The following is a 24,378-nucleotide window of genomic DNA, read 5'->3' on the forward strand; positions in this document are numbered from 1 at the left end:
GAATGTTAATAAATATGCAAATTTGAACTAAAGGTCAAGGTTATCAGTAGTTGGATTATAGTTTAGGTCAGGGCAGGAAGAAAACAGATGAAAAGAGGTATAGGACATAAAGAATGTTTTAGATGAACTACTCAAAGTGCAGCAAGATTTTCAGGAGAAAGGACCTCTGCCTGCAGCAACAAGGCAGTCTTTGGGGACCTTAGATGAGTTTCTTTTCACATATCGAGGGGGAAGCTGGGTATGCACACCCATGAGAATATAAGAAAGGACAAAGATAAATAAAACAATAAAGCTCAAGGATAGAGACCCAAGACTCCTTCTCCTCCACCTCTCATTCTTTCTTATCCCTCTAAAAATACAGCAGCCTGAATAAAAAGCAGAAATTAAAACAAAACCAAAGAGGAAGTGAGGCAGGATGGATGGAGAAAATGGAGGGAGAAGAGGAGGAGAAATTACATGACCAACACTGAGGAAAACACTCAAGTGAAACACAGGGTACTGGCTGGAAGGCAAGTGTTGGTAAAGTTAGAGACAATGCTGGTGAGGCATGAAGAAGAAACAGGACAAGGACAGAATCAAGGCACAAGTGGAGGGATCATACCGAACAAGAGAACTGCACTGAGAAGAAACTATGAAGAATTCATCCCCAGAAGGATACCAGTTTGGGAGACACCGGCAAAGCTGAAAGATCAATGTCAGGGCAGAGAGGTGCAAAATGCTAGTTAGTGTCAAAGACACAGGAAATGTGCAACTGCCTGTGCATTATTTAAAAATTTAAAAAGGAAAGCAATACGTTAACTTCTAAGAATCTAGTCTCTGGTAGGAGGGGAGGATTAGGGTCAGCTGAAAGTGGAGGTATAAGTTGTGGAAACTTTGGGGGCGGGTAAGGAAGAAAGACTTTCAACATAACTGGCTGATCAAGGACTGATGCAGAAGCAAGCAAATGTTGAAATGTGTGTTTTTGTTTAGCATGCTGTAAGGTACAAAGTCTATTTAATAATCCTTTCACCTGCAGCAAAAGAAAAATGAAAAATTTGCATTGTCTGTTACTGAGTGCACAACACAAAATAGTCTCATTAAATATTTATCGATAGAATGAACTCATCTCTTTTATTAATGCTGTAAAATAGATATCTTGGGTTAAAGGACATTTGAAATCCCATAGTTATTAGCTGCAACTAAATCCAAGACTAAATATATATATATATATATATATATATATATATATATACACACACACACACACACACACACACACATATATATATATACATATATCATGCTATCTCTGACATAATTCAGAACTATTTATTGAATCCCTACCATGTGTAAGATTCTAAACACTTTATTGTCTCATTTGATCTTTACAACATACCTTTCAAGATGGTCATTTTTCTTTCCAATCAATAGAATAAGAAACTAAAGATCAGAGAATTTCAGTGTTACCCAGTTGTCAATAAGGACCTATGAGAAATGGGATATGACTACCCAGATTATCAACCCCACAAGGATAAGGGTTTGGGTCTATTTTGTTCTCTTGTTTGCTTAGAGAAATGCCTGACAAGGAAGAAACCAAACCAATATTAAATGAATGAGTAAATGCCTACTTATGATCAACTGAATATGGCTAGGAGGAGAAGTTATATAATCAAGTTAACTGGTCTCTTCTGAAATTTATGACAACTAACCTCGAAAGTAGACTCCTATCCTTGACATAGCAATCCAAGTTCTTTCAGTTCATTTTGTGAAAATCTATAACACTTAAAATCTTGAATAAGGATATCATCTCAAAATGAATGTAGAGGGAAAAAAATGTGAACATTTACAAACCTGAGAGAGAAGAAAAACCCATGATATAACTGATAAAGAAAAGTTAATGAGGCAGGGCAGGACCTAAGAAAATGTGGCACCCTAGAAACAGGAAGGAGTGTTACTAGAAGAGGGAATTATTGGTGCCTTTCCTACTAAACAGACTTTAAGACTTCAGTGTACATGCACATTTACTGGGGAGTGCTCTCAGGATTTGTGTCTACGAGGAACTGAAAACAGGGTAGTGCAGAGGGAAAACAGATATAACAGTCACAGTGTCCTCAGCTAACTCAAAAGAGAGCTCAGAGGCCAGGAGAGCCCTGTGGCATTCCACACTAGACCCCCCTTTTTTCCGGTACTGGGGAGTAAATCCAGGGGCACTTAACCACCGAGTCACATCTCCAGTCCTTTTTTGAGTTTTATTTAGAGACAGGCTCTCACTGAGTTACAGAAGGCCTCACTAAATTGCTGAGGATGGCTTTGAACTTGCAATCCTCCTGCCTTAGCCTCCTGAGCCGCTGGGGTACGTAACCACACCTAGCTAGGCCCCATCCTTAAGAGGGCGGCAAATGCCTATCACCAGACGCAGCTGGTGTTGGGGCTACAACTAATACCCATCAGCACACTTCCTCTAATTAACTAGATTCACTTCCCCACAGTTGATCCAAATGTTCCTCCTGGTCACCAGATCAATATCTAAGGTCTTGGGTCACAACACAGTCTGGTCAGAAAAGTGCTGTGTGCTAGAAGAAAAAAAGAACTTCACACAAAGGAGCTGTGGGACTTAGCAACATGTGCACAGTTCCAGTCACATCGTGCCTAGGTTTCCTCCATTTTCATTTGTGCCTATTTTACCCAATGCCATACTGCACCCCTTCCTTCCGTCGTTCCCTTCAACCTCCCCTTGAGAGTTTGTGCCATCAGACAGAACTACATTATCAGCCCAGAGAACTACTATAGCTCCTTTTAGTTATTACATAGCCTTTTAGCAAAACCCCCTCCATCCCCAGGTTCAGCTTCTGGGTTCAATATCATTCTCTCCAATACTATTTTGGTCAAAATTCTTGGTGAGCTCAGTATACACAAAGATTATCCTAGCAACTCCCTGTCATTTCAGTTCCCTGACCATCTCTCTCCCAGTGAGCTTATTATTTACTCTTCCCTGTCCACTGACACGCGTGTTCATCCCCTAGAGCTTACCAATACCAGTAACAGACTGTATTCCCTCCCTGTCGGGGTTCAGTCAAAGAAACAAAACCACAAAATGACAAATCAGGGATTGGACCACGAAGACTCAAGGGAGTTGGTTACTCACTCTTGTCAGGTTGTTGTCCTTGTGTCAGATGAGAAAGCATGAAGTCCCCAGGGCAGATGGTTAGAAAGGGAACCTGGATATAAGCAGAGAAAAGCAAGGGACAAGTTAGAACCCCTGAGGACAGTCAGGAACCCCCATGAGCTTCTCACTGTCTCTGACTTGAAGGAAGCAGGAGTCCTGCAGGAGCTGGTGCCCTTTATCAGGCAGCAAAAAACACACACACCTGAACACCAGGTTGGAGAAGCTGAAAGAGGATCCAGAGGTGGGACAGTAGCAGGCCCCGGCTGCTGCTGCCCAGCAGGGAAATACGCCAGCAGCTGAGATAACAAGAGCTACAAAATCACCACACTGAACCTTTGAGCCTAAAAACAAAATGGCCACTGCGCCTGGTCTACCCTCCCTAAATAGAAACATGGGGAAGGAGGGCATTCTGGGAAAGGAAATCAGCAAAATTAGAAAACTATGGTCCTCTCCATGATTTCTATTTTAAGTCCTGCAGTCTTTGGCAACCAGTTCCCATCCTTTCCACTCACCTTCTCTAATACCCTGTTCACAGGGAACAACAATCCATTGATCCTTCAGGGTCTCTCATAGTCATCATATCCTCAGTTTCCATTCTATATAGTTTGCTATTTTAATTGCTTCACTGACTATAATCAAACCATGCTTTACTTTACTTTCTCTCCCTTCATCATGCTCACCTGCTAAAACACCATCACCTGTGGTTCAATCAAGCACAATTGCTTCTTACCTGTATATACCTGATAGCTATACATACATGCCCAGGTAACTGGCTTCTAATTCATAAACCACATTGAGTTCCTTCACCATAAGTGAACTCCTGGTATTCTCCAGGGATCTTACTCTATTTCCCTAGTCCTTTCAAGAAAACTCTAAAATGTGCCATCTCATACTGCCCATTCCATATTTCTACTGAAACTCAAACACACACTCCCCTTTTCACTCTCAGCTCATGACCTTACACCTATTTATATCATTTATCTATTGTTACATGACAAAAATGCTAAAACATAGTGGCTTAAAACAAAATTCTGTGATTTGATAATTGGGCTTAATTTGTTCTCAGCTGGGTAGACTCATATGCTGGGCCTTAATTAAGACAGCCAGGCTGGGTGAGGCAGCTGGGATCTCTCTCTACATGGATTATCAGAGTGAAATTGGAAGTCACAGCCCTCTTGGGGACTAGGGTTAACCACACAACACCCCTTTCTGCTGATTTCTATTGGATGGAGAAAACCACAGGGCCCAACTGAAAGGGCCGTGAAAACAGACTTAACTTCCTAATGAGAGGACAATTTGTGGCCACACTTACAAACTATCCCACACTTTGGTTAGTTCCAAAAAGGCCACTGTATCACAAATAGAATGCAAAGAAAATAGAACAGACAGTAAAGGAAAAACTACATCCATATTTCGTACTTTATTTTATCGATTTTCTCATAAATATAGATTATAAATATTCCATATTTGTGGGGGTTTATTTTAAATATTAATCGAATCACATACTGAATGTTTTCTATGGAAAAGGATCAGCATATTATGAACCACGGTGCAAATACAGTGTGTAAATAAAGTTTTTGTAAATAAAATTTTATTGTGTTATAGTTAATGCTTCATCCCGGGGTTTCATAAACTGACTTCCAGACCACTCACGTATAATCGAATCAAGCCTTTATTGAAGCACACCTGTGGCGGCTGACCAGAACATAAAGCTGTTCCCCTGACCAGCCCCAACAATTGCAAGGGCGCTCCTTATACGCCTGAAAACCACAAAAGGGATGTTCAGGGGTCTAGTCAATGCAAGCAAGCCAGGTTACAGAAGCAAGAGAATGCAGTCAAGCGGCAGGAAGCCTAACCAATCACATTTAGCCCAGTCACCCCAGTTATAGAAACAGAGCCCCATTACCCTAGTTACAGAAATAATGCCCCATTAGGTAGTTTCGTGTTCTTAAAGGTTTCTATAGCAAAAGGAAAAGAACATCTTGCTCCAGTCATGACCCTTCTACTTGGCATGGTTGTTTTACAGGATGAAGTCATAAAACAAAATGGAGTCACATTTGCTTCTACTATCACATTTGGAAGACAGTCATGCTCATTCATTTATGCATTGTCCATGTATCTGTGACTATGTTCACACCACAACTTTGGAGTGAAGTAGCTGCAATGAGATGGTTTGCAAATCCTAAAATATGTACTATCTGAGCCTTTACCAAAAAAAAAAAAAAGCCTGCCAAATCCTACTTAATGACATCATTATTCCATTCTGAAGCAGCAGCAGTTTGTTCTACAGAATTCTAACAGAAATACTGTCCTTTACTTAAATCACATAGGTTTATGCAAAAGAATTGCCTCACAGACCCATACCTTAGAGAGTTAACCTTTTATATTCTAAGAAATTTCTTTGGTAAGTTTTTTCAGATTCTGCATTTCAACATAACAATAGAACTAAAAAATCACCTGCAAAGAAAATAGTACAAATAGCACTAAAACCGAGGGAATGCACAGACCTCTTTTACTTTATCTGCAATATCAAACCATTAATCAAGGTGAAAGAGTCAAGCTTAGATATGGTTCCCAAACATTGTGGTGCTTCAGAATCATCTGGGGAGATTATTAAAGAGATAACCTTAGAACACATTCCTCAGAGATTGTAATTTGGTAAGTTTGAGGGATGGCCAAAAAACTGAATTTTTAACAAATAATACATTAATTTTGGTGTTGGTAGCCTATTAATTTTGACATTGGTGAGTACATATTGTACCCATATGCAATCTCATATTGAGAAAAATTTTAACTAAATGTGGTTAGAAATCAGAAACAAATGGAGCTTAACCTCTGTTTTTACTCCTTTACTTTACGAAAGAAAATAAAAGTACAGTGTTCTCTACAAGTAAACAATTAGTAAGGCATCATTCCCTTAGAATTTTCTAGGGTTTAATAATTTTTTTAAAAAGTTGATGATCAGGCATTGTGGATATATTCTATACATCTGTCTTTGCTCCACCTCCCTATGCTCTTCCTGACAATATTGGTTATATCTTTATTTTACTAGCATTTTAAAATTATTAAAACTATCAGATCTCCTTTGGCATCCTGGAAAGCACTCTTCCATTTCTTCCCTCTGTTCTTAGAACCCTAGTCAATATAATTTGCTGAAATTTTTCTTAAACACTCTGATATGATCATTACACATTTTATGTACATATCAAATTATCTAGCTATATTCTAAAGAGAAAAAATATGTGTTAATCCAAAATTATAAAAAAGAAAAATAGCACTATATAGCAGAAAGAAAACTGAAATTAAAACACAGATGTGACTCATCCAACATGTGCCTTCTTTCCTGTGCCTTACAAATTGGACAATCTGTGATTTTCTGTTCTTTACATTATGTCAAGTGTTTAAAGGTCCTTTCAGTGTTTACATGTAACATATAATACTTATATAAGGATATATATATTTAGAAAGTGCCACAATTGCCACTAATACTGGTGCCTATCTTCAGTAGGCACCTACGTAGAAAATAGAAAAGTATACTTTAAATTGACACCAATAGGGGGAAATGGTATTTTTTTCCTTTTAAATTCACAAATACATGTGAAGTTACATTTCATTCCAATTCCAATTTTATATGACTATATCGTTGGAATGTTGCTAGTGAAATTTGATGATAGCTCAGGCCGTCAGTTCACCTATGAATAACTGAGATGCCTCAGCAGAATGAATTCTCATTCTGTGTCTACTCTTTTGCTACCATCATAAATAATGTTCAGGCAGAGTTATGTGGAGGAAAATGAAGAATTATCTGCAGTTCTTTTGATAGAACAGATCTGGAAGTCCCAGAATCATTCTCCTTTTTTCGTTATTTTGCATTTATATAGTCCCTTAAGTGTGAGCTAAATCACATAAAAATTGAAGACTCTGAATTGATAACTGGAAGAACCCTAATAGAACTGAACTAAGAAGAGGCACAGAAGAAAAACAATGCTCCTGTGACTGTGATTTTATAAGCAAAGTTCAGATCATTGTTAGGGTTTGGATATGAGGTGTCTCCTGAAAGTTTATGTTAGACAATGCAGGAATGTTCATAGGTGAAATGACAACATTGAACACCATAACCTAATCAGTGGATTAATCCATTAGATGAATTAGTGATTTGAAAGGACTACTATATTGTATGATAACTATAGCCAGGTAGTGTGGCTGGAGGGGGTAGATCACTGGGATCATTCCTTTGGGGTTTAAATTGTGTGTGTGCGTGTGTGTGTGTGTGTGTGTGTGTGTGTGTGTCCGTTTCCCTATCTCTCTCTCCCTCCCTCCCTCCTTCTCCCCCCCCTCCTAGCTGCCATGAATTGAGAACCTTTCCTCTGCCACATCCATCCATCATGAGGTTCTGCTTCACCTGTGGCCCAGAGTGGTAGACTTAGCTGACCATAGATTGAGAAATCTCATAGACTCTGAAATCTTGGCCAAATTCAATGTTTTCTCCTCTCTGCTGTGCTTGTCAGGTATCTCAATCACAACAATGAAAAGTTGACTACTATGACCATCTTTTTTCTTTTTGTTGGTTTCTTTTCTATTTATACATCCATATGCACAGATAAACAAGAAACCTGTGATTTCCAGCAAACACATCAAATAGCCTACCTACATGTCAAAAAGAAAGGAATAATAAGCCCTTGAAAGTGAGGATAAATAAGAGAAAGTTGCTTTCCAAGTAGGGTGTCCCTGAAAAAAAAAACAAATACAGAACAACAACAACAACAGGAGTAGTGGAATCAAATTTATGTAGTTCTTACTAATGTAATTTTCACAACAACCCCTATGAGGAAAGTTTTATATTACATTGTTAGAAAAATGCAGAATTAGGATTCAAGAGCCAGTCTGTGGTTTGTCCTCAAGTCTGATTTCTCCACCCAGGTAAGGTACAGGTGAATATCCCTAATCCCAAACTCCAAAATCCAAAATGCTCCAGATCTGAAACTTTTTGAGCACTGACCTGAGGCCACAAATGGAAAATTCCACAGCATGCAACTTTGTTTCATGCACAAAATTAATTTAAAATATTGTGCTAAATTAACTTAATGCTATATGTATAAAGTGAATGGGAAACACGAATAAATTTAATGTTTAGACTTGGGTCTTACCTACAAGATCTCTTCATATGTATATGCAAATATTTTTTTTAAAAAATCTGAAGTCTGAAACACTTCTGGTCCCAAACATTTCAGATCAGGGGTTGAACCTGTAACACCTTTCTTTTAGAGCTGCTCCTCATCTCTCACCTCCTAACACAATCTCATACCTCCAGAGGCCTGGTGTCCTCTCTCTGAACTGTCTCTATTAAGAGCCCCACAGATTCTTTAGATATAGTAAGTGCTTAACAAATGGTTGGTCCTGTCCTTTTCCTTCCACTATCAGTAATTACTCTTCAGACATGGCTCAGCCCACTTACTTAAGTGGATGCTACATGTCTGATAAATAGACTTTCACTATAAAAAATGGGTGAAGACTGATATTAATGTGTTATCTTGGTGCATTTTTAACAATAGAACTCCTGAAAACAGTCCAAAGGATTCATTTAGGATTCTGTGACAGAGTAGTGATAGAGATATCTAGGGGTAAGAAGCTCTCCACAGGGTAACCAACATCCCAGTTTGCCTGACTGGGGGACTTTCTAAGACACGGGGCTCTTCCTGCTAAAACTAGACTATCCCACATGGACTAGGATCACTGCTATGGTTTGAATGTTTGGCCTCTCCAATATTCATGCTGAAATGTAACTGTTAATGCAACAGTCTTGAGAGGTGGGGCCTTTAAAATGTGATTAAGTCATGAGAGATCCCCCCTCACCAATAGGTGGGTTTAATGCCTCTGGAAATGAGCTTTCAGAAGTAGGATACAGCATCTAAGGCACCATCTTCAAGGCAGAGACCAGACCCTGACCCAGTGGTAAAACTGCCCACACATGGATCTTGGACTCCTCTACCTCCAGAATTGTAAGAAACAAATCCATTCTTTATAAACTATCCAGTCTCAGGTATTCTGTTAGTGGCACAGAATGGACCAAGATATTCACCTTACTAATCCTCGGAAATAGTTTCAGCAATAATTCCCTCAGGGTTGACAGACTAGTACAGAAAGGCCATGCATTGTTTATCCGTCCTGACTCACATTCACAAACACAGCCTGGAGGGAATCTTAAAAGACTGGATAATAAGATAAGTGTGTAAAACAAAGACAAAGTAGGTAAACCAAAAATGTTTTTTTTTAATATCATTAATAAAATTCCATCTTGAAATACTCAAGAGGATCCTGGCTACAATCATGGGGCTTCAATACCATTACATTACAATGCAGTAAGGTTACTCTCTCCTTTACCCACACCTCCAGTGTTGATATCTATAGAAGTTGACTTATTCCAGTATTTAAAAATTCTATTTTATAGATAAACTTATTTAAAACTGAGTTTACTAGTATCATTTCTATACACATACTTGCTTCCTCGGAGCATAGTAGCTAATGAGGCCAATAGAGTTATTTACTTTGACAGAAATATATAGTCTTTTGTATTTCCTGATAAACTATCAAACATTGTTTGTAATTTTATATGTGAGAAGCCAGCCAAGAAACTCTCCATAAGATAGCTCCCCTTAAGACTTTATAATATCTGTGTCCTCTGTCTTCTAGAAATTCTATTTTCACACATTATATACCAATGAAAATGAGAAATTGGATTTTTTTTTTTTTTGGACTAAAGCAATAGGCAATAGCAGTGCAATTTTTGTTGAACTTTCTCAAACCACTTTCTCAGAAAATCACAGCACCTGATGGCATTTAGAACTGGAGGTTTTTATAGACTGACATTGCTCAAAATAACAAAACGTAAGCTATATACTGGGGAAATGTAAAACTCACTTTAAATAATAAAATATCTATGTATTTTAGTAGACATTTATAAAGACAGTCTAATGTCTTTCTTATAAAAAGAATTGCATTTTCCACAAAACATGTTTCAAGTCTGTGAGACTGTATATCCTAAGTCTGATGCTGGCTGGAGAAATATTGAGATGGGAAGAAAAGAGAAAAAAACATAATTTAGGATTTATTAGTGTATTATTTTTCACAGATAAACAGTATTGCACCGTTGTTTCTGGTCTTCCTGGATCTGGGTATAAGAAAGTGGGAGATGAGATGGGAGAGGAGAGTAAGGGAAGATAAGTGGAGGTGAGGAAGGAAAGGGAAGGTGGAAAAGGCTTTGGTCACTTTTGATCATCCACATTGCCATTCCCATAAAATGCTGTCAGCACTGACAGTCATAAGGGACCGGGACAGTGGATTAAAGTAAAATTATTCAGTTGGTTACAGCTAATACTTTCCTGTCTCGTTTTGTGAAAAAAATATAGCTGTTGTAGCAAATTAAATTGTTTCCACTATATACGATATTATTTATTAGCTTTCCAGTATGTAGGGTTTTAATTTAAAATAAACTTTTGAAAATTAGATGTAAATACTTAGCTCTAAGATTAGTGGAGAGGAAACCAAGAACAAATGACATCAAACAAACCCTTCTAGTTCTGCAAGTCACATCTTCCCTACTTTTGGTAAGTTAGCACACTGCACCATCCCATTCTGTGCTCAGAGCCTAAAATAACATGGAGGAAAGGAACTTCAGTGCCACTTACAGAACCAATAATAGCTTACATTTTCATAGTGCTGTCCATACACAGGCACTTTTCAATGCTTTTCATGCATCAATTATAAGTTAATATCTACTTCATTAGTGACTAGCTCCAGAAGGAAGGCATTATTACCCTCATTTTACAGGTTAGGATATTGAAGCAATGAAAGCTTGAGTAACTTGCCCCGTGTGATCTAATAATAAATAGAAGAGCTGTGCTTTCCACATAGACATCCTAGTTCCTGATTTGCTCTTAACCACTCTCAGCTCTCTAAGAAAATGGTAGTTCACGAGTAGAAAATTCAATTAAGATAGCTAAAATGTAGTGGGTGAATGAGTGATCTAAACTACATGCAATGACATGGAAGAATCTCATAGACACACAGCTGAAAAGAGCTCATACATAAGACTGTATTCTATGTTATTCCATTTATAGTTAACAAAATATGATTGTTATATAATATGATATAAACCAGTACTATTAGTATATTAATATATACTATTTACACTATATAGTATATATATAATATATATATATATTATATATATACTATGTAATATATACATATATTATTTTTGTGTTTATATTATATTAAATGACAAAAAAAGGCAAAAAAAAATCTGTGCTGCTAGAAGATAGAATATTCTCACTTGGGAGTGAGGGATAGATAAATGAAAGGAAATACATGGAGCACTTCTGGGTGCTGCTTGGTTTGTTTTCTGCCCTGAGTGGTGATTACATGGTAGTTTGTGGAAATGCATCAAGCTACATAATTATGACATGCACCCTTTTCTGTGTGTATATCATATTTCAATAAAAGGTTTATAAGGGGTGTGGGGACAACGGGAGCTTTTAGGCCTCTTCAAATAGAGCAGGGAATGACCCTCTTCTATTCTAATTCTTATTAACATTCTCTTTCTATCCCAAAGCAGCGGATTCTCAAGCATCATAATCCCTATAGTATCTCTCCTTTCTCTTTTTTCTTTCTCTCCTGTCAAAAATAAAAAAATAAAAAGAAGGTAAGCCTCATTTCCTGCACTAAATAATAATCTGAATAGTCAGCCTCATTTATATTTGGTGGAAAGGATTACTAAATATAAGAATGATAAAATTTCTGAACCATCTTCTAATTAATAAAAGAAGTTGTCAGCAACTAAATGGCCTTTTCTCAAACATCAAGTCAGCTCCATCTCCCTGTAAGGCAAACCCATCCCTTCCTGGCAATACAACTTCCAGCACCAGAAGAAAGTGGGAGGGGAGGTGGTCTTGAAGTCTGAGCTCTTTCCAGAGTTTGGAAGAAAAAGAGAATCCCAGAATCTACAACTGAAAGCTTTAAGAAAAGGGTAAAAACCACAATACCTGATTTGATAGCTCTAAAATTCTCAGAACATTGGCTTCAAACAAGATACACACTTCTCCAAACTGCTGTAAGAGCCTTTGGAGCCTGAGACATCTAATAAGGGAGAAAACACACCAGGTTTTCAGGGGTTGTTTCTAATGGAAACCCAGACTTGACAATCCTACCACCTGCTTTATATCATTAAACTGAAGGAGACTATGAATAGGAAGGGGGAGGGGAAGAGACACTGCTAATAAAATATTTAAGAACATCAGGAAGAGCCATATCAGGCTTTTAGTTTACCCAGAAAAAGCATCTTCCTAAAGTATCAGACAACCAAGATTTACTGTATTAATAAAATCACCTTCAGATTATAAAGGAGAAACGCATACATAAAATGCAGACAGATAGTCTATTTTTAAAATCTGGAACAAAGGGACAAAATGTTCTAGAACAAAGACAAGGCCAAACATCTTGCTCTCAGTGGCCACATTATTTACTTGACCTCATCATTCACAGGTGATTGACACTGAGAACCAATATCTGAAAATTATCCCAGAGTCATATTCTAATAGGACAGGGATGGTCACATAATCTTACATAAGAATTTAGTATGTTTGAAACAAATAATACAATGACTAGATAGTTAATAATATCTGAATGCTAGCTCCTTCACAATTATTGTTGCTATCAGAGATGAATGATTGATTGTACATGATGGAATTTATCATCTTTCAAATGTGCATTTTCCTCTTGAACACTGAAATAATGATGGTCCCAGAGAGCCATGCAGATTGCCCAATCTATCAGCATTTTTCTCTATGTTTGACTTTCATTCCTCTGCATTTGATTGCTTCTGAAATAATGGTAGCAGAATTGAAAATGCTCTTTATATTCCCCAGGTGATTTTCATTTGCAATAGATAAGCAAATACAATTTTCCCTATTACACCAACCAGAGAAAGACACTAGCATACATCAGAAAGCTCAATAAATACATGGGAGGGGATTCCATTGGGTGCACCAGCCCACTCAAAAGAAAGGGAAATAAAGGATTAAGTGCAGCTAAGCAACAAAGTATGTTTTCTTTTTTTAAAATTTTTTTTAGCTATAAATAGACACAATACTTTTATCTTATTTTATTTATCTTTATGTGGTGCTGAGGATGGAACCCAGTGCCTCCTATGCGCTTGCTCTACCACTGAGCCACAAGTCCTGCCCACAAAGTATGTTTTCATCCATGCATGCCTACAAAGTGATTGGCCATTCCATCTAGGCACTAATTTGGGAACTATTTTCTAAGTGGAAAATAATGGGGCTAGCCCCAGTCTGGTGCTGTGATTTTGTACTAATGTAAAGTGATATGAATTATCTATTCTTTTGGTGCCTCTGATTTGTTCTCTACAATAGGACTTCCCTCTTTATCCTCGCCTTTGCCTCACCCACATACCAAACCAGTCAGCTTTTGAACAATAGGAAATTGTTTTCTTTTTAGCATTTACTATTTATCATTGACTGCGGAGGGGTCTGCAGGAAGAAAATTCCTAAGAGTTTTGCAGGAAAATGTGAGCTGTCAGCCTGACTGTTTTGCATAAATTCCCTCCTCAATCTCATCTATTTTGATTTTGTTTCAGGTTATTTTAAGCGGAAAAAATAGCATGAACAGAAAATATTTTAAACGCCCAACCTTAGGCTTCTTTCACTCCATACTTTGTTACTTTCTTTTGCTAGCAAGACAAACTTAATTATGTAAAGTAGTGACAGCTCACTCAGATTTTTTCACTGATCCACAGCACAGATAAGCAATTTTGAGGAAGCTAAATATTCAGTGAAGATGCTACTAATCATTACCCCCAGGAACAGCCCAAAAGAAAGATTATTCTTTGCATTGTGGATGTGCCTGTCATTTGGAGAAGCTTGCAAATACTCAAAAAGGCAGGGGCTTGGGGGAAACAACAAAGGTGAAAATGTAAAATTTACACTTTTCAAAAACTGTACCATGATAATAAAGGTTTTATAATATTTTTCTCAGAAATTAAGGAAGAGGCCCATCTTTTTATAATTTCAGAAGAAAATGCATAGGAAATGAAAATCTTACCCAGGGGTGAAATCTCTACACATTCTTTTACTGAAAAAAAAAATACACATACAATGCAGCACTTTTTGGAAATAATTAAGAACATTTCTAATTACGGCCAGAAATTTTTACTCCTATTTCGATCCATTTGGCAGACTCAGGCTGGGAACCTGTGTGTACATCACCTTCCTTCATCACATTATACTTGGACCATAAATTATTATTAGAAAAACTTCCTACCCTTGAAATTCAATCTGTTCTCTTTGGATAATTTTGTAGCTTTAAGAAAATGCAGCCACACCTAAACTTAAAAGAATAAGACATAAACTCTTGATAAAGGTATAATTAGGAGTGTAAGAATATAAACAATACATGGATGAATAAGGAAGATTTTGAAAAAAATGTAATTTAAGTGATACTACTGTGAATTTTATAATTTTAGATGGCCTTTGGGATATACAGAAATTATCAATCATATATTGAGTGTGTGTGTGTGTGTGTGTGTGTGTGTGTGTGTGTGTTCTAGGATCAGACCCAGGGCCTCGCACATGCTAGGCAAGCACTCTACTACTCTCTACATCCCTAGCTGGCTATGTAAACTTTTGAGACTCAGAGTTCCATAAATATTCTGGGTTGAGCGTTAACCAAACTTTCAGGCTTAGGTTTTCAAGATAAAGGTGGCTCTAGTGCCTGCTTCCAGCCTTCACTTTCACTCCTGCTCTCCCACCCCAGGCATCCTCCTGTCTCAGCTCTGAACTGAACCAGTCTCATTTTCTGCTCACCGATTCTCACAGACAAAACTTTACCAAAGTTTGGGGGAACAGAGAAGTTTTACATTCAGAAGCACAAAGAAATGAAATAGCATTAGCTATTGTTATAAATAGCGCTTTGGCAATCAGCAGCCCTCCCTCACTTGCTTTCTTCCCTTCTCTCCTGAGTGTTTTCTCCTTCTAAATCCCCATTCATCTCTTCTGCAGAGTGGTTTTACCTCCTTTTGTCTCCTTTAAGGCTCCCTTCCCACCCACAAGTAAATTGTCAAGATAGTTTTCCTAAAAAAGACAATTCTTGCCTCAAGAGGAATTTTAAGACAAGTGTTTCACCCCACACATATCTCATTTGATCTCAACAATCTCTTGTTTTGGGTGGAACTGATATTTTATCATTCCCATTTCACAGACAGAAAAACAGGTACAAAGAGATGAAGTCACTTGCAGCATTGCACAGCTTAGTAGAGTCAAGACCACATTCAAGTCACCTTTGCTCCATAGTACCCACCTCCCCACAAGCTAAAATTCTCCTGTCCATCAATTATTCTTCTCTTCTCTCCCTCAAGGTTGAAATTCCTTAGGAAATACAGGACATGGGTGATTAGCTCTGTAGTTTTCAAAGTGCTGTCCCTGGATCAGCTGCATCAGCATTTCCTGGAAACTGATGAGAAATACAGACAGAATTAGACCTGGAACAGGAACCCAATAGTCTGGAGCTTCAGTCTTTCCAAGTGATTTTGATGCAGTCTAGATTTTGAGAACATCAGGCTACACATCAAACCAGTTTCCTTTTGTCTGTATGTAAGAACTACATTACATTTCCCTGCTATCTTGGATGTAGTCAATGGACCAGAAACCAAACCAATGTACACTATTTCCAGGTCTGGCTCACACAAAGATTCCATGCATGACACTTCATGATGAACCCCTTCCAATGCATGCTACAGACAAACATGGTGGCCCTGAAAAGTACATAGAGAAGATGGCAGGGCCCGTGTTACAAGGAGGCTAGGTTTCTGAAGTGCTGCTTGAAGGAAAGCCACGAGTCAATCAAGAATACCCAATTTGTGTAACCCACTTGAGGCCTGACATTTACCCATTATAACTGCTAGCATTACCCTAACTCATGTATGAAACTGTTATTTTGAGTGAGCATTATTTCTAGGATTCTAAGAAAGAAATTAAGATATGTAGGAGGTAAAGCTACCCACTCGAGCCCTATTTGCCTGTTTCCTGAAGAAAGAGATCAGAGAAAAAATTCCTAGGTTCTAGAATAAGAGCAAAGCTGACATATGGGTTCTGACTTGCTATTGAATGGAGGAGAGGGAAACAGAAGCCAAGTGACAATACTTAGGTGCTAGTAAAAGATAAGGGCAGAGGTCACAATAACAAGAACCTGACACCACTTCTTATACCAGTTTGAATCATGTGAATTCCATGAGTATCTGTCCTCCCAGGATAGAAATGAACTCAAGGAATAAAATTCTTTAATGTAAAAGAAATTAACATTCCTGACTGTTATGGATACTAACAATTACCAGGTTAAATCCATTCATCTTGCAGACATTTAATTAACTGCCCAGGATCCTTAGTAACAGAACCAAGCCAAAATTCAGTTATCAAAACCTCAGGTTTAGGATTCTCTTCCATCATCTAACATTTTTAACTATTTTCTTTTTTTTATTTTAAGGCACTTTCTTCTAAACATTATTTCTTCCTCTTATATCTCACACTCAGAACTTACTACAGAGGTTAAGTATACTGAACTTGGCCCTACTGTCAATGTTTTAAAATTTCTGACAGCTTTATTGACTAGATTTCTACAATAATAGGGGATTCATTTGTCCATGCAAAGCTACAGGTAGAGAAAATAATCCCCAAACTCTCTTTTTTCATGAGAAAATGTGCAGAGCCCAGACAAAACTGAGAAATGGAAAGGCTCTGGGGCCTAATGGAATGCTTACTGAGATCTATTGATTCTGATGCAGCACATTGATTGGCCATCTAACTCTGCTCTCTGTAATGTCTAGCCAAAAGAAAAAGTGTGGCAGCAGATAAAAGGCCTCAGCACTGTCATCAGCTGTGATCACAAGTTTCCAAAAGGGATAGTGACAGTTGGTGAAGCATCTCTTGAACGTTAGTTCCCAGGAACATACTGTCAGGTGTTCATCTGAACCAGGATCAAGATGGAATCTCAGATATTTCTGCTTTAGAGTCACATGCAGTTCTAGTATCTGGGTTTGTCTGTTTCCATATCTATTTACATTGATATTACATATTGTCACTGAAGAGAAGTTATAGAAATAGAGACTTGGAAAGTCCTTTACTATCCTAACAATTTATTCCATCACTCATCTAGGCTTCCAACTCTGTGAGGGACTAGACAGATAAAATTAAACAGATGACACATTGGGACAGCAGCAAGTTATAAGATGCAAGGCTCAGGGATGGGGTTGTGACTCAGTGGCAGAGTACTTGCCTGGCACATGTGAGGCACTGGGTTCAATTCTCAGCACCACATATACATAAATAAATAAAGGCATGGTGTGCATCTACAACTAAAAAGAAAATTTTAAAAAAAAGATGCTAGGCTCACCAATTTGATATCGGTGAGCTTGGGTTCAAATTTTTGCTTTAGAACTGAACAACTGTGTCTTTGGGAAAATTATATAATTTATTTCTGCTTCAGTTATAGGATAGAAGTAATTAATAGTCCTAGCTCACAGAATTAAATGAGACTGCATTTTTAAAGGGCCTAGGACACTGCCTGGCTCCAAATAAGGGATACACAAAGGTTTGTTTAAATTTTTAAAAAAAAATTTTTTTTTAAAGAGTTGCTTACACGTGGGTTAACCTTGGGGCACATCGACTGTGTTACTATTTAAATGCTTCCTCACAGACAGTATCACAAGGTAAAGTGACTCAGACTGCCACCAGCCAAATAGGCCATTTGGTTTGTGAAAACCAAAAAAAGGTATCTGACTATATTTAGAAAAGTCTTTAAACCCTACTAATTCCCTCAAGTAAAACTGTGAAAATTAAAAAATGATTGATTTTTTTTACGTTTAAGAGCAAAAAATACAACAGTCCATCTCCTTTATTAGCAGAGATATTTAACCTCAGTTAGCTTACCTCTGCCACCCAGTAGCCTCCCCCAACCACCAATTATTGTGTATTCAGGAAGAGCAAACCAATTAACCTGAACAAACAAGGAAGAAAATTTAACCTCATGAGGTGAAAAACTATACAATGCTCTCCAAAAATGATCATTCCCTATGTGAATTCTAATCTCTATTGATTCTCATGCTCCTTTTCCCATAGAGTGGCAAAAAAAAAAAAAAAAGTCGACTGTACACAATTTTTTTATAAAGCTATGTTCCTGAAGGATTGAGAAATAAACAGACCTAACAAGGATTACATTAATAATCAGAGTGATGTACTTCCAAAAGGTAATAAATGAAAAAAATATGAATGAAAATTACTTAAACAAATTAAAATACAAAATACTTGTCCAACTTGAAGGGGAGAGAAATAACTACATCTACATAATGGAGGGGGGCAAGGCAAAATGAAAACACAAAGGTTCTAGTTCAAACTTATTTCAGGATGGCAACAGCAGGTATTAAATCAAGCAGGGAACCCTTCTAAACATTGGGACCCATGTACCTGCACCTGTGCCTGATGAACCATGGCCATAAGGACATGAGCTGATTGGTAAAATGAGAAAAGATAAACACATGAATTCAGATGAAAGTCTGGAAACATTTAAGAGAAAGAAAGGGAAATTTTTGAAGACCTGAGAAAACAGGTTAGATTAAGGGAAGGGCATGGAATAAAAAGAAGAGTAGGAAATAAAGGTGAAAAGCAAAGAAAGACAAAGTGAAAAGACACATCTAAGTCAACTGCACCTGACAAAGGCACAATAGAAAGATGGACCAAAAGAAGCTAGCCCATACTTGAGCTTTCCAATAAGCAAGCAACAGGTTGGTCCTGTGTGCCTTTATATTAAAGAAATGATGATTCTAATTACCCTAGAACCCTAATTAGAAGTGGGGAGGAGAAACTGCAAGAGAACAATGGCTCTGTTATATAAAAGTGTACTCAAAGTCCTCTGAATAGGAAAATATCTAAATGTGGGTCAATCTTTTTTTTTCCCCCAGAATAAAGAGGGCTTCTGACAATTGAAACCATACTATCATAACTAGCTTTTTCAGGTGATAGGAGAGCTGGGGCACTTGAACATGAACAGACAAAATGATTCATTATGAAACATTGCTTTATGTTACAGAAAAACCAGCAGTTCACTAGCTATTATATAAATGATAGCCAAAATGGATTGCCAGCTACTACACACAGCCAGGAAAAATAAAGAACAAATTCATGATGCAGATTTGGTTTATATTTCTGTTGTGCACAATAATCAAAATAATCAACTGCTAGTTGAAGTGCTTGCTTTGATGTTTTTAGAAAAACCCATGTTTGGGGCTGGGGATGTGGCTCAAGCAGTAGCGCGCTCGCCTGGCATGTGCGGGGCGCTGGGTTCAATCCTCAGCACCACATAAAAATAAAAAAGAAATAAAGATGTTGTGTCCACCAAAAACTAAAAAATAAATATTAAAAAAAATTCTCTCTCTTAAAAAAAAAAAAAAACGTGTACACATGTATCAAATGAACTGAGGCATTCAAATCCATTCCCTTGAAAAATTATACTTGTGACCCAATAAAGTTACAATTGTTCAAAACTTGTTTAGAGTCATCTTTCTTTATGATAACTTTTAATCTGCAAGAGTTTTGGATTATTTGTTTTTAATAAAATGTGGAGAATGAGCCAAATCAAAAATTACAAAATTAAGAAGTTGGGTTCCTTTGTGATTTAAATAAAGAAGTTTTGAAACAAAGACAAAGAGAAAATACACAAAATACTTTAAAGTGATGACAGGATTATGATATAAGCAGAGAAGACTATCTTGCTCGGTATGCCCATACATACATAAGCCTATGTAATCAGAGAAACAGATCCATAAGCAACCCTGAAGACTATATAGTTCAGCTATATATTCATATAATTGTATAAAGAAACTGAGGTCCCAATAGATTGAGACTTGCTTGAGGATACATACCTGACTTAGGGAGAGGCATGGTTATAATTTAGCTCACATTCTTTCTTCTCCATCTTTCTACACCACTAGAACCATTTGCCAAAACCATATGACCTTCTAGAAAGTCATTGAGAACCACAGGTATGTATCATCTACAAACATGCTGAATCGTCACCATTCCTGAAAGGCAAGTCAGTCAGTCCTGGTTGTCATGGCAATAACTCTTCCTACTCCCAGGCTGGTGATTGCATATGTAAAATGCAGCAGACCCAGACAGGAATAAACCTTATTAAAACAACATTCTAAAAATGGAATGGCTTACCTGGCTTCCCCATTTTGAGTTCCAGAATCTTGACTGCAATTGTCATCTAAGTTAAATTACATCCAGATAGCTACATTTAATAGAATGAGGAGATATTCTTTGTCTTGGAACTTCAGGAAGAAAAAAAAAGTAGTTAAGAACAACTGATCAACACTATTGGAACTGAAATTTAAAATATGATCACTATATATGCATTAGCATAATTATACACACCAAAAAAGACTCTTAAGTGAACAGTGAGGTTCTAATATTAAATTCCCTAGCTAAGAATTAATGACGCTAGGGCTGTGGTTATGGCGCAGTGGGAGAGCACACATCTTGCATGTGTGAGTGCTGGGTTCCATCCTCAGCACCACATAGAAATAAATAAGTAAAATAAAGGTATTTTGTCCATCTATAATTTAAAAAAAAAAAGAATTAATGAGGCCCTAACCCCTTGCTATTCTTTCTTTTACTGTCCATGTTTTTTCCTGCTCCATGCTGTTTGCTTCCCATGCTACTGTATCTTTTTATGGTCAATTGTTTGTATGAGAGCACTAACACAGGCTCTACGTACACAATCACTTAGAATCCAGATTCAAAAATAAAGAGTCCTCTTTCACTGTTTCTCAAGGACAAGTTTTGTGCCCTATGTTGCAATATGAAAGAATGTCTAAAATCAGCTACTAGAATTGTTTTCTACTCTTATCTGAAATTTTCACTAAATTTTTACCCAAATCTTCTTTGTGAAGAGAGAAGTTTCCAAGTCTAGTCTAACCTAAAAGCTGATGCCCTTAAAACAGAAGCAGGACTCCTATGACACTCCTTAAGCGCCATAGCCTAGGAGTTGATCATTTAAGTATGATACACACAAGTTCAAGCATTTCAAATGTGTATGCAATTCTGTGGCACAGCACAGTTTTTCCATGTGATTTCTTGAAGTATGCCTGTATCTAATAGCTGAGGAAGGCACATTTGTGTTCTCCAACACCATTTCCATCAACTTTTGGAAGAGGTCAGTCACTACCTAAAACTGAAATTATTCAGGAATTCAGCATTGATAGCATTGATATGCTCCATATCGTAACTAACCCTTTTCTCTCCCTCCCTCACCCACTCATTGTGCCTTTTGGAACTGCAGATCTATGACCAACAAACCCACTCATACTCTCACCTTTTCCTTGAATGTCCCTTTGCTCCTACAGTTATCTAAAAATGTTCTCGGCAGCTGTCTCAAGGACAGAAAAGGAGCCTTTTTGTGTTCTTTTTGATCCACACTGCTGCTTTTCAATCATTTGTTTCTCTAAAAGCTTTCAGAACCCACAGACTTAGGAAGCTATGCCATCTTATTATGCTGCCCACCCTCCCATTACTCTCTTCTGTAGACCTAATTTATACAGACCTCCCATTTATTCCTACATTTCCTCCACTTCTATACCATTCCTCATTCCTCAGTAATTCAGCAACCATAGAAATGACTTATCAAGAAACTTGGTTTTCCAATTCTCTGATATCTCCCCCACCAACCCTTCTCCTTCCCTCCCTCCCTCCCCCCCCCTCCAGTGCTGAGGATCAAACCCAGGGTCTTGTGCATGCATGGTAGACAACCACACTACCACTGAGCTACACCTTCAGACCTTTTAGTTTCATTTTTATACACTACTCTGCCATCCTAGTCACCCATTTCTGTGGTTACTACCAAGATATTGTTATTGTCAGCAAATGCATTTTGTTAGTTCATTGTTTTTTGTTATGACTGAACGCCAAAGACTGAGTAATTTGTAAAGAATAAAGGTTTATTCTGAGTAATTTGTAAAGAATAAAGGTTTTAGAGGTTGGGAGGTCAAAGGGCTGCATCTGGCAAGGGTATTTTTGCTTGTGGTAATTCTGCAGAGAGTGGCAAGAGACAGATCAAACTGGCTTTTATAACAGACCTACGCTAGAGATTACCCATTAATCCATGAGTGACTGAATCCATTAATCACTTCTTAAAGGTCCCACCTGGTTCCACCTCCTAATACCTTACAAAGGGGATTAAATTTCAGCATGAGATTAGACGGCGACATTCAAATGAGAGCACGCATCACCACCAAAAGCTTCATTTGAAATAGCCCACGACAGTTTTTCTCCCAGATCACTCTAGAGGGTCCATTTCTTAATTCTGTTTTCATTCTGATCTCCATCTATGGCCTCCCTACTTTTTCACCCACTTCCTGTCTTTGGTTTCCTCCTCAAACGCAAGCTAGAATCTGTAATCTGTGACTATAATCAAACTCTCAGAAACATACTCAATGTCCTTTTCCTATCTTGCTGCATTATAGTTAAATGAAAGAAAAAAAATGATCCGTTTTCTTTTTCTTCTCTTTCTTTTCTTTGCCTGCCAGTCAGCACTTGTATATTGCTAACAAATATCACACCTTGGTTCAAGGAGTTCACCCTAATTTCATGATAACCTAAAATGCGGCCCGACTTCCGGCTTCCGGTCTGGGTGAGTTCCACTTCCTGCCCAGCGGCCCTCACGCGCACGCGCACTCGCCTGCTCCTGGATGGCGGCAACCCGGGCCCAGTGAGGGGAACTGGGCTTTGCAGAGCTGGTGCCTGCGTGGCGGCTGCGCAGCCAGCAGTTCCCCAGCAAGTTTTTAGGAATCAGCTATCCAGGAAAAATGAGTTTTACTCCTATGAGCCATCTTCTGAGAACCCTTTCCCAGAATCAAAACCTGTGTGTCTCCAACTTAAGTCGGGCGCTCATCTCGGCAGGGTTTGTGGCTGTTTAGGCCCCAAAACGTGTTCCAGATGCCACCAAGCACACTACTGCAGTAAGGAGCATCAGACGCTGGACTGGAGGTTGGAGCACAAGCAGCCTTGTACCCAAGGTCATTTGGACCATACAGTTCCAGGCCACAACTTTCTTTTTCCTGAATTCGAAATTGTCAGAAATAGAGGAGGAGATTGTGCCTGAAGTTGTGAAAAAGGAAGAAGACTTTGAGATCACAGGAAGCACGGATGAAGCTCTTGAGGGAGAACTGGATTCCATGGCAAAGCATGAATCCAGGGAAAATAACATTTTCCAGAAGTTCAAAGCTCAGATAGCCCTTGAACCAGAGCAGGTCATGCCACAGCTGCTGAACCACCTCAAGGCAGGCAGACAGACTGGGCAGGAGTGTTGACTGGGGCATCCTGGCTGTCTTCATCTGCGCTGGAAACTGTAGCTTGGGCACTGGCTACACAGAGGAATTCGTGTGGAAGCAGGATGTAACAGATACACCTTTCAGACATCTTCAAGCCCTAAAAAAGGTTACTAACATCTTATGTCCTTGCAATTCCATCTCTGACTTTATCCTAAGAAAATATCAGAGATGGAGGAACAAAGATGTGGCTTGGGGCCTTGTTTAGTGTCTTAAATATACTAAAAAAAAATGTCCAATAATGGAATTACATGAATTTTGGTACATCCAAGTGAAACGTTATTAATGATACACATTTAACACGGATACCAAATGAGCGGGAGATCTAAATTAACACCAAGAGACCATTATATCATGGTATGTGTTTTGGTAAAAATATTTATATATGTATATGTGCATAAATATAAATCTGAATATAAATATAAAGCTGCACACCAACTATAAACTGGTTTACCTATGAATGGTAGGACTAAGTGAAATACTCTTTTTACTGTGTACTATTCTTGTATAATAAAATGGATTTTGTGCCTGTTTAAGTCAAAAAAAAAAAAAAAAAACCAGAAATGCTTGGTCACCTTCCCTAGCAACCCTACCACTGTTTCCAAGAAAGTTTATTTTCCCACCTTCCAGATGACCTTCCTCTATCCTCAACCCTCCTCTCTATTCTCCCAGATGAGTATGTCTCAAAGTCATTGAAAAAAAAAAAAACTACTAAATTAGAATTCTGTCATAGTTCTACCATCAACTCTACAAATGTTTCCTGTTTGCAATTTTAAAAGTGTCT

The 24,378-nt window shown here is 38.0% G+C and overlaps 1 pseudogene across 1 annotated transcript in view; it reads left to right on the forward strand.

Moving 5' to 3' along the window:
- LOC308651318 (programmed cell death protein 2-like) overlaps positions 1–24,131 on the forward strand; it is a 69,327-nt pseudogene extending 45,196 nt beyond the window's left edge. The window contains exon 2 of the transcript in view: positions 22,981–24,131. The product of the transcript in view is annotated as a programmed cell death protein 2-like (transcript). The remainder of the gene's footprint in view (positions 1–22,980) is intronic.
- The last annotated feature ends 247 nt before the right edge of the window (positions 24,132–24,378 follow it).

Source organism: Spermophilus citellus (assembly GCF_964194105.1).
Source record: "Spermophilus citellus genome assembly, chromosome: 6".
NCBI lineage: Eukaryota > Metazoa > Chordata > Mammalia > Rodentia > Sciuridae > Spermophilus > Spermophilus citellus.